Consider the following 13,942-nt stretch of genomic DNA (forward strand, 5'->3'; position numbering starts at 1 on the left):
TACCGGCTTTTTTACATATATAATATAAAAAAATTTAAATTTTTGAAAATGATATCTCGCCCTGATTAATTACCAAAATGGTATGGAATGAGATGGTGGAGGGTGGTGCATAGGTGGCACCACCCCTATTTTTCTGACACTGTCATAGATAGTTTAAAAAACAAATTTTTAATAGGTGAAGAATTGTTGATAGGCGGCACCAAAATGGTTCTTTCTACCATTTAAATACAGATCTAGCCTAGGTTTAAATACGGGTCCGGGTGGTGGTGCCCATGGCAGTGGTGCCAATCTCATAGGTGGCACCGGTCAAGCACTCCAGCATTTAAGTAGTGTTTGTGCAAAAAAAAAAATTAGAAAATTCAAGAAAAACAAAAAAAAATTTCTATAGAAGAAGAGTAAACAGATAAAGAAGAATTCACAAAGTAGTAGATATGAAATTATTTTTTTTACATTACAATTTTTTTTTTGAAATTGTATTGAGAATTTTTATTTATTTTTTAACAAATTTAATATTGAAGATGAATAATCAAATTTTCGTATGTGTTTATTTCGATGGAGTAATTTTGACAACAACAATTGGATGTATATTTGAATGTCGCCAACAAATAGTAATGAGATTTAGTAGAAATGTCTCGGTTGATGATATGAAGGAAAAGATTAATGCAAAAATTGTTAGATGTTGTGGGAGAAAGATCTCGAAACTTTTCTACAAGCTTCTAGTTTTGAAAAATCCCATCAAATTTACCGAGATGGAACTTGTAAACGACAAATACATGGAGACAATGGTCGCTCTTTATTGTGGGAATCAGAACAACTAAAATGCACCGATTCAGTTATTTGTTGAGTTAGCTGATGTGGAACCAACTGAAGATCTCACTTCATTAGGTGAATAACATGGAGTTCAAGATTTGTGTATGATGGTTCTGATATCATACGTTAATAGTCAATCAACTGTACACTGGATCGGCATCGATCTTAATGTTGTACCTGGGTTTGAGAACCAGAACATGGGCACCCATTTACAAATACATCTAGTGGTGTTTGAGACTGATGCGGATGATCATGATGGATATGATAGTAGTGATGATTTTGATCACAAAGTCGATAGGGATCCCGATGTGGACGAGGTTTCGGATGATATCGACAATGAATATGCAAATAACGATGGAAATGTTAATTCGTCTTCAGTCGGGAACTCGATTTGACGTATTGTGATACATAATAAACTTGGTGCACACATGTCGTTTATAGATTCCGATGCAGCGCATGTAATCAAGTTCTAGAGTACCCTGATATGCTACCTGCTCACCGGTTGGCCATAGATTTCGAACCTGAGGAGTTGTTCTTGGGCCATAGAGTTGTTCTTCCGTACTTTCCATTAAACGGTATAGCATGAATGTTTTGGTGGACTACAAAGTCACCACGTCTAAATTGATATTGTATATTGGGGAGTGTTAGAGGTCGACGAAAGGCTACAATTGGCTAGTATGAGCCACATTTATCCAGAAGTCGTAGATGTGGGAGATACAAAAAATTTTTGGGCCTCACACATACACTTCAACGCGTATGAGAAAAGATCAACGGAAACTTGATTCCAAAACCATCTACATATGCATCATGCCAATGTTGAAGGGCATCTCGACCATTAAAGTTTCGGTACTAATTGTTGAAATGCAAGCACAATTCCAGTATCAAGTATCATATCGAAAAGTATGGATAGTTAAACAAATGGCAACAGAGTAGTTGTACAAAAATTGGGATACGTCGTACAATGAGCTATATGGGTGGATAGTCGCTATGCAAGAGTACGTGCCAAGAACTGTCATTGAGTTAGAGACACGACCTTCTTACGACTCGGATGACCAACTACAACTGAGAAAAAGAATTTTTGACCAGATGTTTTGGACATTTGATCTATATGTGCAAGCATTTCCCCATTACAAGTTGCTTGTGTATGTAGATGAGACCTAGTTATATGAAAAATATACGTAGATCCTACTTATTGTGGTTACTCAAGACGGGAACAAGAACGTGCTCCCAATAATATTTGTCATTGTTGACAATGAAAACATGGAATCATGAGAATTCTTCCTCATAAACCTGTGGAAGTTTGTTGTTTGTGACAATAAAATTTGCATCATATCCGGTAGAGGGAAGGGAATAATTACCATCATTAGGCATTCCAATGTATCATGGAGATATTTTTACTACATCTAGAACATCGTGGCTAATTTCCACTAAGAGTATAAGAATGCAGACTGGCGAAAGCAAGTTATGAAAATGGGTAAAATTTAGTTTCAATATATGTTTTAATATTTTAATTCGAGACTATAACTTATCTTTTCTTAATACATACACAACGTACGAGCTAGAGCCACACCTTTTTCGACAAAGGATGACTAAACTTGAAGGTGACATGCAAGGTAAAATGAACACTCCTTTCTGACAGTGATTGGGTACTATAGCTCCATGGAAATGGCTCAAAGTTTCGATGATGGGTTTCGATATGGTCATATGACCACCAACTGGCAGAGGAGGTTAATTTCGTGTTCAGAAAAATACGATATATTCCAATTTCATCTATGTTCTTGACTACGTTCTACAGGTTGGCTACCTTGATGCCAAGAATGTGGCTGAAACAAGTCAACCAGATAGAAGCGAGACATGTGTTTGTCAAAGATGTCAAGAATGCAATAGATGCGAATAGTCGGAGGGCGAGGTCGATGAATATGGAAATATATTCATGACAGTTTGAAACGTTTCGAGTTACAGAGACCATTGGTCGTCTACCTAGTATTCCACCTAGGTCTTACAGAGATGATCTCTGAAACAAACGATGCGATTGTGGGAGGTTTCAGACACTTTATTATCCCTATGCGCATGTCGTGGCAGCCTGTGCTCGCACCTTGATCAATGTTTAACAATTTATCACTGAGGTGTACACTCTCAAGTGCACATTACGTGTCTGGGAAAATGAGTTTCCTGTCTTGCGTGATCTGTCTACATGGGAGGTGCCTTCGATGATTTTCGAACTTGTTTCGGGCAAAGATTTACGTAAGAATCCGAAAGGTCGTCCGTAAGTGACCAGAATCCATAATGAAATGGACATTAGGGAGAAAACCGACAAGTAGCTTTATAGCGTGTGCAAAGTACCTGGGCATAATCGGATTAAATGCCCGCAATGAACTTATCATATTGGACAATCATCGCGATTGGGTAGGAATTGAGCTAATGTACTCCATGATGGATTTTGGATATATATATTACATAGTTTGTTCTAACACATCTCATTTAAAACTAGAAAGTTTGTTCAAGTTTTTTCCAACACATCTCATTTAAAATTACAAAGTTTGTTCAAAATTTGTTCCAATACTTCTCATTTAAATTTCAAAATTTTTTTATTTTTTATTTATATTTTTGCATGTATATAAGTTGATAATATATATCTTAAACACCATCTTATTTAAATTTAGAACCAAAAAGCCCAATGTTTGTTCTAAGAGAATTAAGTCGGATATAAACTTGAAAGTTAAGTAAAAAATGAGTTTAAATGCTCAAATTTTACTATAATTAAATAAATACAAACTTGATCATTGAAATTATATGTGCTCGTGGTAAATCGTCGTGGTAGTCAGCATTCACATTACATGTGCTCGTGGCGATCAACATTATCCTTACCCGAACCTGGGGATGTGCTAAAGATAGTAAAAAAATCGTATGCCCCAAACTTTTTCCCAAAAGGAGTGGAGTAATGTAATGGTAATGGGCTGAAGATATCAAACGTCATCAATGATCTCAGATTAGGTAGATCAGAACTGGATCTGAGAAACTCTGATGGCCTGACGAGCTCGAGAAATAGTCATCGACCCCCAAGTTTGAATGATAAGAACTATCCTCAGACCATGTATAAGACAGCTCAGGGTTGAGCATTGACTCGGGCGAGGGCTTTGGCTCTGGCTCGGGTGTAAAATGCAGATTTGGAAAATGATGGAAAGGTTGCCCAAGTCATGGCATATGCGAGGGGACTACCATCGATTGCCCACCAAATAAATCCCATTTCCCCATCTCAGAGTACCACTGTATGTACTCTAACAACGGCTGCAAATCAAAAGAAAAATCCATGTAAGGTTTCCGTCCCATCCGGTTGTTCCACACCGTAATATATTGTTGATGCACTTCCGCCCAATTATTTCCCTATTTTCGCCTCTTGTTAATCCCGTGGATCTTCCTCAATTGCACTAGCGATGCCGAGATATACTGTATGCATTCGAACTACCATAGTACTCGATCCCCGTTATACCACTCCACTGTCTAGAAATTGATAATGAGTACGTTAACGCACAACAGGTGTGAGTGTATGTGGGAAAATGAAGGGAAAAAAACCATAATTTCCAGGAAGGAATAGGGCAACCAGATGAACTGCACAATATTGGAATAGCTTACCCCTTTCTCGGCATGTGTCTCAATCATCAGACGATATATCGAAACTGTGTATGACCTCTCGATACCTGGATTAGTACTCCATCTATGAAAATAAAAATACTTGTTAGAATAATATCATTAGAAAAAATGTCAAATAATTGCTATAATAGGTAAAATTTTATCACATATTCTCGAGTGGAAATACATATGCTTGGTAACTAACCGATACCGAGAATGACATCCGGTAAAGCGCCTAAGATTGTAGCAATATGAGGCATCTTCCTATGTCCACGGTAAAAGGCTTTGTTGTCCGACAAAGCTTGCGATACAACATAGCTAATACTGCGAAACCCCAACCATACGAACAAATGTTATGCAAATCAGTTCACAGGGGCAAATACATCAAATGGACCTTGTTGTTGTTTGCATCCGGTATGAGTACATCCCTTACAATGTGTATAATGTACACTCAAGTAATGCACATCACCTCCCACTTAGTGGTAGTAATCGGTAAATGCTCGAAATTGGCCTTCACCCATGAAAACCTCAAACCCATAATTTTCAACTCAGTATCACCAGGTGAGACTCTCAGTAGGTTATAGCAAAGGGTGGTTGACTTAGAAATTATACTTATGCCCGTTACCGCACTCCCGTTGATTGGGAGCCCGAGTTGCAGTGCAACATCCTCCAGGGTGATAGCTCACTCCCCATACGACAAATGAAAAGTGTAGGTATCCAGGTGCCACCGCTCGACCAAAGCAGATATTAAGTTGTACCACAAATCAAACGTCCAGATCAATGCCACTGATTTGAATCTGGTTGACTCCAAGTATGACATCAGTTGTAACGCCCTGAATAATTTAAGTCTGTTTTTATGAAATTTGACACAAAGGTGTATCTGCTTCAATGGTTAAGTGTTCTGGGTATGTGTATGAGGTCTTGGGTTCAAGTTCCACATTTGGAGAAATTTTGTTATTTTTTATCCAAGCCTTATCCCTATCGGGTGGGCTTATAAAATATTATTTGTTAACTCATATCAGAATGAGCCTGCTGGTTCGAGTGGTAAGGAGTTAGTGTGTTAGAGGTCTTGTGTTCGAATTTTTGTGCGAGCGTGAGTGTTAATTTTTGTTTCGGATGCCTGATAAAAGTTCGATGGAATTGAAATTTTGAGGTAGTTGGATATGGATTGAGGTATCGGATTTGGTGGGATTATGTTGTTAGTGGGGGAGTTAGGATTTTTGTTAATTTTTATTTATTTTACTTTCTTTTTAATTTTTATATTTTCCCAAAAACCTCTCCCATTTCTGACATTTTTTTTGTTTCCCTCTATTAATTTTCTTTATTTTCTTCATATCAATTTCTATCTTCATCTCCCTGTTAAATTTGAGGAGTTTCGGTTCCCTATTCGTCATACATTTGGTAAGTGGTGGTGGTAAGGTTTTTGCTCAAGTTAGGGAGAATTATTTTAAATTCGTTTTAAAAGGATGTTGTCTTTTTTTTTAGTTCTGATTTTTTGGGTTGTTAGCAGCAGCAAATCGTGAGGATTAGAGCTTTCCTCTTGTGGAATCGTAGTATCGGGGATCGTTCAAAAAGTTGGGTAAGTGATGAATGCTTGGGTTTCGCTGTGGTCAATTTTTTATTTCGGTTCAATTAAGGATGTAAGACTGATTTTGGGACGTGTTTTGTCAACTTTTTTACGTTCTGGTGGTCTCAGGATTATTTTCGCAGCAAAAACGAACCAGGTTTGCACCCTAAACACGAAAAATCGAGGTTCGGTAAAAGCTAAAAAAGTCACTGTAGACGCCATACGAGCGTGTGTCTGGCCGTGTGCGAGACACGGTCGTGTGTCTGACGAAGGCGTAGCCGTGCGCAAGACACGACCATGTGATAGTGCTTGTGTGGCCGTGTGAGCCATACTGGCTAAGCCAGATTGGCGTGTGGGCTCTGGGCTGGGCCGTATGGGCCACACGGATAAGGCCAATTTGGGCATGTAGGCCCAGATGAGCAAGCCACATGGGCATGTGGGCCTAGAATTCTAAAATTTTCCCTAAGGTCGCATGAGTCGTTCCAATCGACTGTGGACCTACTGTAGGGTCGGTAAGGGCTAACCAAGCCCTAATTCATGGGATTTGATATTCTGAAAGTTTGATTCGAGTAGGACACTGATATATATGTATGACTATTCTGTTTGAATGTATATATATATTATCTGTATACGAGCATGTTAGGCATGTTAATTATGCTAATTCTGAATTTCGTATCTATGTTTGGGGTGAGATTTGTATATGTGGAGGAAGTGATCTGTACGACGACCTTTCGCCTATATTCTGGTAGCTCGACTGCATATTATCTGTGATGTGTCACATCGACACTATATGGTGTGTAGGGATGGGTGAGTGTTTTTAATCCCACATTATGTGATGGGATGGACGGAGATGGTGTGTAAAGGATGGGAGTAGGATTCTGTATATCTGTTATGTATATCTGATTCTGATATCTGTATCTGATATGGACTTAGGTCCAAATTTGTATCTGACTGTATATGAAATATGGTGTATGTTGCATGGCTATTTTTGTTAGGTTACACACTGAGTTTACGTAAACTCACATATGTTTGTCTGTTCTGTTCAGGTAATCCACAGACTTAGGTGGGTCGGTGGGACAGAGGCTCAATGGTGACTACTTGATCGAGATCTGTTTTTATTTAGTAATAATGGTTTTATTTTAAAATTTGGCTTTCTTGAAAGTTCGTAATTTTTGGGACTCTCTGGACTGTATGGTTTGAACTTTTGGATTTGGATTTCGTTTTGCTTTCTTTTTCGTAACTTTGACAAAAGCAATACGCAAACAAATGGTTTTTGAAAAAACGAGCATGGTCTTGTGTTAAATGGTTTCCAAACTTTCACTGCGAAATAAATGGTTAATTTTAAAGAAAAACTTAAAACGATTTCAGTAATGTATATGTATAAACGAATATGTTTTATAACACCTGGACGATTTATCAAATAACTAAACATGATTTTATCAAAGTACTGTCAGTTTCATCACCCTTCATCGTAACACTACCAGATTCGGCCATAACGTTTAGTCCAGGTTTGAGGTGTTACATTAGTCGTTCATTCGACAGATATCCTAAATCATTCACACGGCCCCTCAATACGTGGTACAGGCCCTAACACTATTAAATTATAGAAATAGTTAATATAACCTAATTTAATTCCGTAAATGACGTGGATCTTTCTATAAGGGGACCCGTGAGTAACAAATAATAATTTTATTACCATCTTAGTAACCATTTTGATATGTGATCATCATCGTTAATCAAACAACTCATTTAGATATCTGCAATTTAAAAAAATGAGTTCAATTAGTTTGTTGCAAAAAACACATTTCGGTAATTAATTTGTATTTGAGCCTTTTTATCCCACTAATAGGAAAAATATTATTAAAGTGCAGAAATGTGACACCCTAGCACGGAGTTGCGAATAAAACATTTCGATAATTAATTTCTAATGTGATCCATTTTAAATAATTATCAAAACACCTAAATGTAATACAATAAATATAGTACAATAATATCATTACAAAAATACTAAACAATCTTGTCCACACCACATTTTTGTTATCCTATTGCAGTATATAATAAACTTATTTATATTGGTTCAGTAATTAACAAAATAAAAATATCTCATAAATTCCAACTCAATGGTCCTATCTTTTACCTACATAAAAAAATTAAGTTCAAATAAAAGAAACTATCAAAATAAAATAAACCTAATTGGACTATATGTTGTTATCTGCATCTAATATTAAACCAAAAAAAAATATGCCCATCAAAAAATATAACAGTAACATACCTACGCACTTTCTTTCAAACAACATTCCTTTCTTACAAAAATAAAACCTTACAAAGATAATTTAAAAAATCAAAATCTCAATAAATCAAAAACATTTGTCAAATAATTCCAAAAAAAAACATTTATAACCTATAAATCACAATAAACACTAAAATAAACAAATAATTTATAAATACTAAAAAATTACCTCTTTTTATCTTTTCTGTTAAAACCCTAAATGAAATCCTCTTTTGATCTTTTTAAACCTTTTTTAAACCCTAAATAAAGCCCTCTAATCCTTTTTTAACCCTAAACAAAACACCTTAATCCTTTTTAGACCCTAATCATAGCCCTTTAATCACTCTTTTTATTCAAACACTAAACTCTAACAAAACCCTTTTCTTCAAACCCCAAATCCCTAACAAAATCTTTTTTTTTCAATTCTCATTTCCTTCTCTTTTCTTTCTATTCTATCTTCTCCTTCTTCTCTTCTCTATTATGCTAATGTTCTCTTTTTCTTTCTTTTTTTTTTCAGTAAACTTTTTCTTTCTTTTTTTTCCTTCTCCTTCTCTTCTCTTCTCTTCTAAATCTATTTTCTTTTTCTTTTTTTCACTTTGGGGGACCATGGTTATAGGGTCCCTCGAAACCCTGAATTCACGAAACCCTTAAAGGTCTCGTCCCATCACCACGTAGCAGCAACCACAGGAGGAGTCAGGGCTGACACCGGTGCTGCCTGTCAGGAGGACTTCACCAATGTTGCCTAACTCGCAACCTTCACCATATTCTTTTTCGATTTTCTATTTCTATTTTTTTTGTATTTGTTTTGTATTTGTATTTGGGTTTTGTAGTTGGGTATTTTGGTGCCACCAATGAAGAAGGCTTGACCAAAAAAATTGTTTTTTAACTGATTACTGACGGTTGTTGGAAAATAGGGATGGTGTCGCCTCTGCACCACCCTCCACCCTCCACCATACCAAACACCCTTTCCCGTAATTAATCGATCGGGGTGAGATACCATTTTCAAAATTTTTAAATTTTATTATATTATATACGTAAAAAAGCTTAATTTACCCTTAATTTTATTTGTTGGTGCAAGGGTGAAGTTGTTTGTTGGGCTTAAGAATATTAAATATATCTGGAACTCCGGACTGGTTGCAAAAGTAGCAAAAAGTGTAAAATTAATGTCAAAATTTTATTTATTACATATATATTATAATAGTTCAGCATAAAATGAAGAATAGCTAGTACGAATTTAAACTTAAAATTAGAAATAAGAGTAAAACTCTTGTAAGAAAAAAGACATTTTCAAAATAAGTGTAAAATTTTCATTTTCTTTGCTAAAATAAGTCATGGGAGTAGCTAAATATTATCAATTGAATTAGTTTATACCTAACTCATATACTAAAAATATGTAAAAATAATAATATTCCTACCAAACATAACATAAGTGTAAGTGGGTTGTTATTTGAATTCATTTATATTCGGTATAATTATAAATTTAGCTCTTAATGTTTCTTATTTGGCTATTCTAGTTTTTACTTATTTTTTTAATCATTTTGGCCCTCAACCTCTACAATCTAGTCAAATTACTTTATTTTTTTATGGATAATTTTAATAGAATTGACATGACAACTCGTGTAGCTATTTATGTATACTTTAATGCTAATATTGATAATTTTTCTAAAAAAATTACAAACTTATAGAATTTTGTTGAATTTAAAATATTTTTGACTATTTTCTGAACATTTATGAATTATAAGTGGACTACCACCAGAATGGCCAAATCAATGTCGTTAAAATTTTAATAGTTCAGTTAGTTTTTTCCATAAAAAAGAAGCAATTTGATTAAAAATTGAAAGTTAAGGGTCAAAGTGATAAAAAAGAATAAGGATGGGAAAATAAGTGAAGATTTAAAGTTAAATTTATGATTATACTTTTATAATTTTGGTGTAGTGGGGTATTCTAGGCTCTTAATTACACATGTTAGATAAGTTTGGTGGATATGCATAGGATGAATTTAAATTTTGAAAATTTGGAATTATTTCAAACTTATATTAATTTCTAATTTGAGTACTTTCGAATTCAATCATGTATGTTCCTTACTCAAATTATTTTAGTTTGATTATTCAAATTGTTATGGTCCAATTTCTTAATTTTAAAATGAATTTAGATCAAAGTTAAATAAATTATTTAATCAAGTTGAATTTATCATAAATTTGATAATTTTTAAATAAAATATATATTAATTTGTAATCATATCACACACAAATATATATATGTATATAATATAAGTTATTATAATGTGATGTGTTATCACTACCTCGTCAATTTGATTATAATTAAAGTAATGCTAAAGGGATGAAAAGATTTAATTAAATCTTTTCGTAAAAAATATTTTTAAATAAGTTCTTAAAATTTTAAATTGTATCGATTAAATTTTTTGACCAATATTTTTCGTCTCTAATCACTACAATACTGATATGGCGCTTTATGTCAGCAGCAAAAAATTAAAAAATTCAATTTTCTATAAAATTAAATATTATTTAAATTTTTTACTAAACAGTTTGTTCAAGTTAATTTATTTCAAACTTAATTTTTTTTAAATATTAAATAAAATTCAAAAAGTTAAAAAATTAAAAATTAATAAAAAGCATTTAAAAACTTAAGTTCAAAATCCACCATTTTTAAATTATATAAAATTTTAAAAAAATTCTTCAAAAATATGATATGTATATTAATGTTTTAATTTTGTTGGTACCTTTTAGACTATATAAAATTTTTAAAAAATTATTAAATTTTATAAAATTTTTAATAAAATATAATAATGTTTGAAAAATTAAGTTTCCCCACGAAAAATGCACTCAATTAAACCCTCAAACTCTCAAATTGCATTATTAAGCCCTTTAACTAACGTTTTTCATCTTTCACTGTTATAGCACTAACGTGGCACTCCATGTCAACAATAGTTGTTGACGTCAGCAAAAATAAAGAAAATTAAAATTTATAATTTGGTAACACCATCTTTAACTTAATCTAGACTTAATTTTTAAATGGATTTTTATTAATTTTAAATTTTTTTGAAAATTTTGAATTTTACTTAATATTTATATAATTTTTAATAATATTTTACAGATTTATTAAAAAATCATTTAAAAGAATTAAGTTTAAAATAAATAGAGTAGGACAACCATTTGTCCAAGTTCATTCTAGTAAAAAATTTAAATATATTTTTTTAAAATTTTAATAATATTAATAATATTTATTTTTAATATTTTTAAATTTTGTATAATTTAGAAAAAAAAAGTCTTTAAATGAATTTAGACTTAACTTTTAAATAGTTTTTATTAATTTTAATTTTTTTTGAATTTTTTTGTGTTGATGTCAACAATTATCGTTGACATGGAGCTCCATGTTAGCACTATGATGGTGAAAGACGAACAACATTAGTCAAATGACTTAATTGATGTAATTTGAGAATGCATTTTTCTTAAATGGGATTAATTGAATTTTTTTCACCCCATTTAACCAAAAAAAAAATTAGAAACATTATGTAGTAACATATATTCTCGTAAACAAATTTGTGTAAAACAATAGATTTCCATTATTAAATGAGTTGAGAAAATTTTATTTATTGTATAAAATTTACAAGTTTTACTAATTACCAGGGTAGAAAAAGGAAATTTTTGTTGGAAAATATGACATCACATATATAATAAGGGTAATTACATATTATTATTTACTATCATGATAGGTTAACCCAAATTAAAAGTGATCTAATTTGATTAATTTTTATTGAGCTTTAATTATTAAATAAAGTATGGGTCAAATATGTGTAGATACTCTAGTACTTGAGTTTTAATCAAATTCTAATTAATGATGGGCTAATTAAGAATTAGAACTAATATGAGAAGGTTATAAATATTAAGGTTATGGTCTCAAATTATATACAATTTATCTTTTCTAATATCCCATCATTAGGAAAGAGAGAGTAAATATTCTCTAAATTTATTATGTGCTAATTTGAAATTTCAAGAATTCATGGATTCAGGTATACTTCCGCATCTAATTCTGTCATTTATTTATTCTTAATGATTTGACATAATAAATTCTAATTTACGGTTCTAATTTTATATTAAATATTATTTAAAATTCTAACCATTCTGTCATAGTAACTTAGAACATTTTCTAGATTCTAACGTGTACGTATTAATACTAACAAAACAATCAAGACCCTTTGCTATTCCTTATAGATACAAATCTAATACTATGAAGTTTTGCAATCAACAAGAGGCCCATCTTCCCTTTGCTCACCTTGTATCATCACCGTCCGTGAAAACATGGAGCATCCTGTGAAAGCTGGGGATCTCCATTGATGTAGTAGTAGTAGTAGTAGTAGTAGAGGCAACGTCTCAGTGGCCTATGAAGTTAATCTCGTCACTTTGATCATCAAGAGAAACCCCATAGCCATGTGCATCCATCAATCAGAAGCTTAAAAAAACAATACAGAGTGCTCATCTTCCGTTTCCGGACCGACGTCTCTTGTGCTTTCTTCTACGATAATGGCGAGCATCGAGAGAATACCGTCATCTGGAACTGGAAGTCGACAACTCTCCGTGGATTTAGTGTTTGTAACCAAAGTGTAGACATTGATTGATTCAGCTGATGGTTGAAGCAAGGATGGCTAGTTTTTTCCCATTATAATGAAAATCTCGATACCCAACCTAATAATAATGGGTTTTACCCACGAGGAGTGAATAAAGTATAGTTGTAATCTTTGTAATATATATATATATAAATCTACTGATTTACCTGATCCTTCGAAAAGGACCAAGTCCGATGCCTGAAAAGGAGCCTTCCTGGGATCATAAAACTCAGGCCGCAACTGAGAAACAATGGTAGATCCCTGATGCATTTGGTGTGTAAATCAAAACCTTGTTTTCAACACATAATTAGCCCCTTCGAGTAATCACAATCGATAGAAATTAAAAAAGATAACAGGGAACCCTAAACCACCAAACAGGAAATGAATCCAAGTATGAAACCCTAAAAAGCAGAGTTTGAACTTTTAGAATGAAATTGTGGGTTAAAATAAAAAAAAATCCTACATACAATCACCATCGATAGAAAGCTAGAAGGAAAAACAAACCAAAACAGGGAACCCAAAATTACCAAACCAAAATAAAATCGAAGCAAGAAACCTAAAAAAGCAGAGTTGAATTTACAGAATGGAACTGTAGATCAAAATCAGATACAAGAAGTCGAAACAAAGCTGCCTGAGTGCTAAAACGTTCCAGAAACCGGGAAAAAACCAGAAAAAAAATCAATCAGAGAGTCAGCTGAAACCAGGAAAAAATAAGTGAATGGGAGAGGGAGCAGAAAATTCAATCAGAGAGGGAAGTGAAAATAAGTGAGGGAGAGGGAAGCCGCCTCCCTTTATATACACATGGGAACTAGCCGTTGTACTCCTACGCGTTTTTCTTGCTTTTTTTTATGGTTGCAGTCCCTATTCTCTTTTAACTTTTGAAATATAGTCCCTCTATTTTTATATCCTAAAATTTAGTCTCTCTACTTCTTATTTGAAAAATTAAAGTCCAATCAATAATACCATTAATGGGTTCCATTAAATTTGAATATATGAGATTTTAATATTAATTTTTATTTAAAAATTAAAATCGTAATATTCA

The 13,942-nt window shown here is 33.1% G+C and overlaps 1 long non-coding RNA gene across 1 annotated transcript; it reads right to left on the reverse strand.

Annotated features, from left to right (window-relative positions):
- Nucleotides 1–12,299: 12,299 nt before the first annotated feature.
- On the reverse strand, nt 12,300–13,643 carry LOC121225028 (uncharacterized). Its single transcript, XR_005922686.1, has 2 exons — nt 13,068–13,643; nt 12,300–12,979 (listed from the first exon to the last, which is right to left on the reverse strand). It is a non-coding gene; the product is annotated as an uncharacterized lncRNA (long non-coding RNA).
- Between the last annotated feature and the right edge of the window lie 299 nt (nt 13,644–13,942).

The sequence above is a fragment of the Gossypium hirsutum genome, chromosome D13 (genome assembly GCF_007990345.1).
Source record: "Gossypium hirsutum isolate 1008001.06 chromosome D13, Gossypium_hirsutum_v2.1, whole genome shotgun sequence".
Lineage (NCBI taxonomy): Eukaryota > Viridiplantae > Streptophyta > Magnoliopsida > Malvales > Malvaceae > Gossypium > Gossypium hirsutum.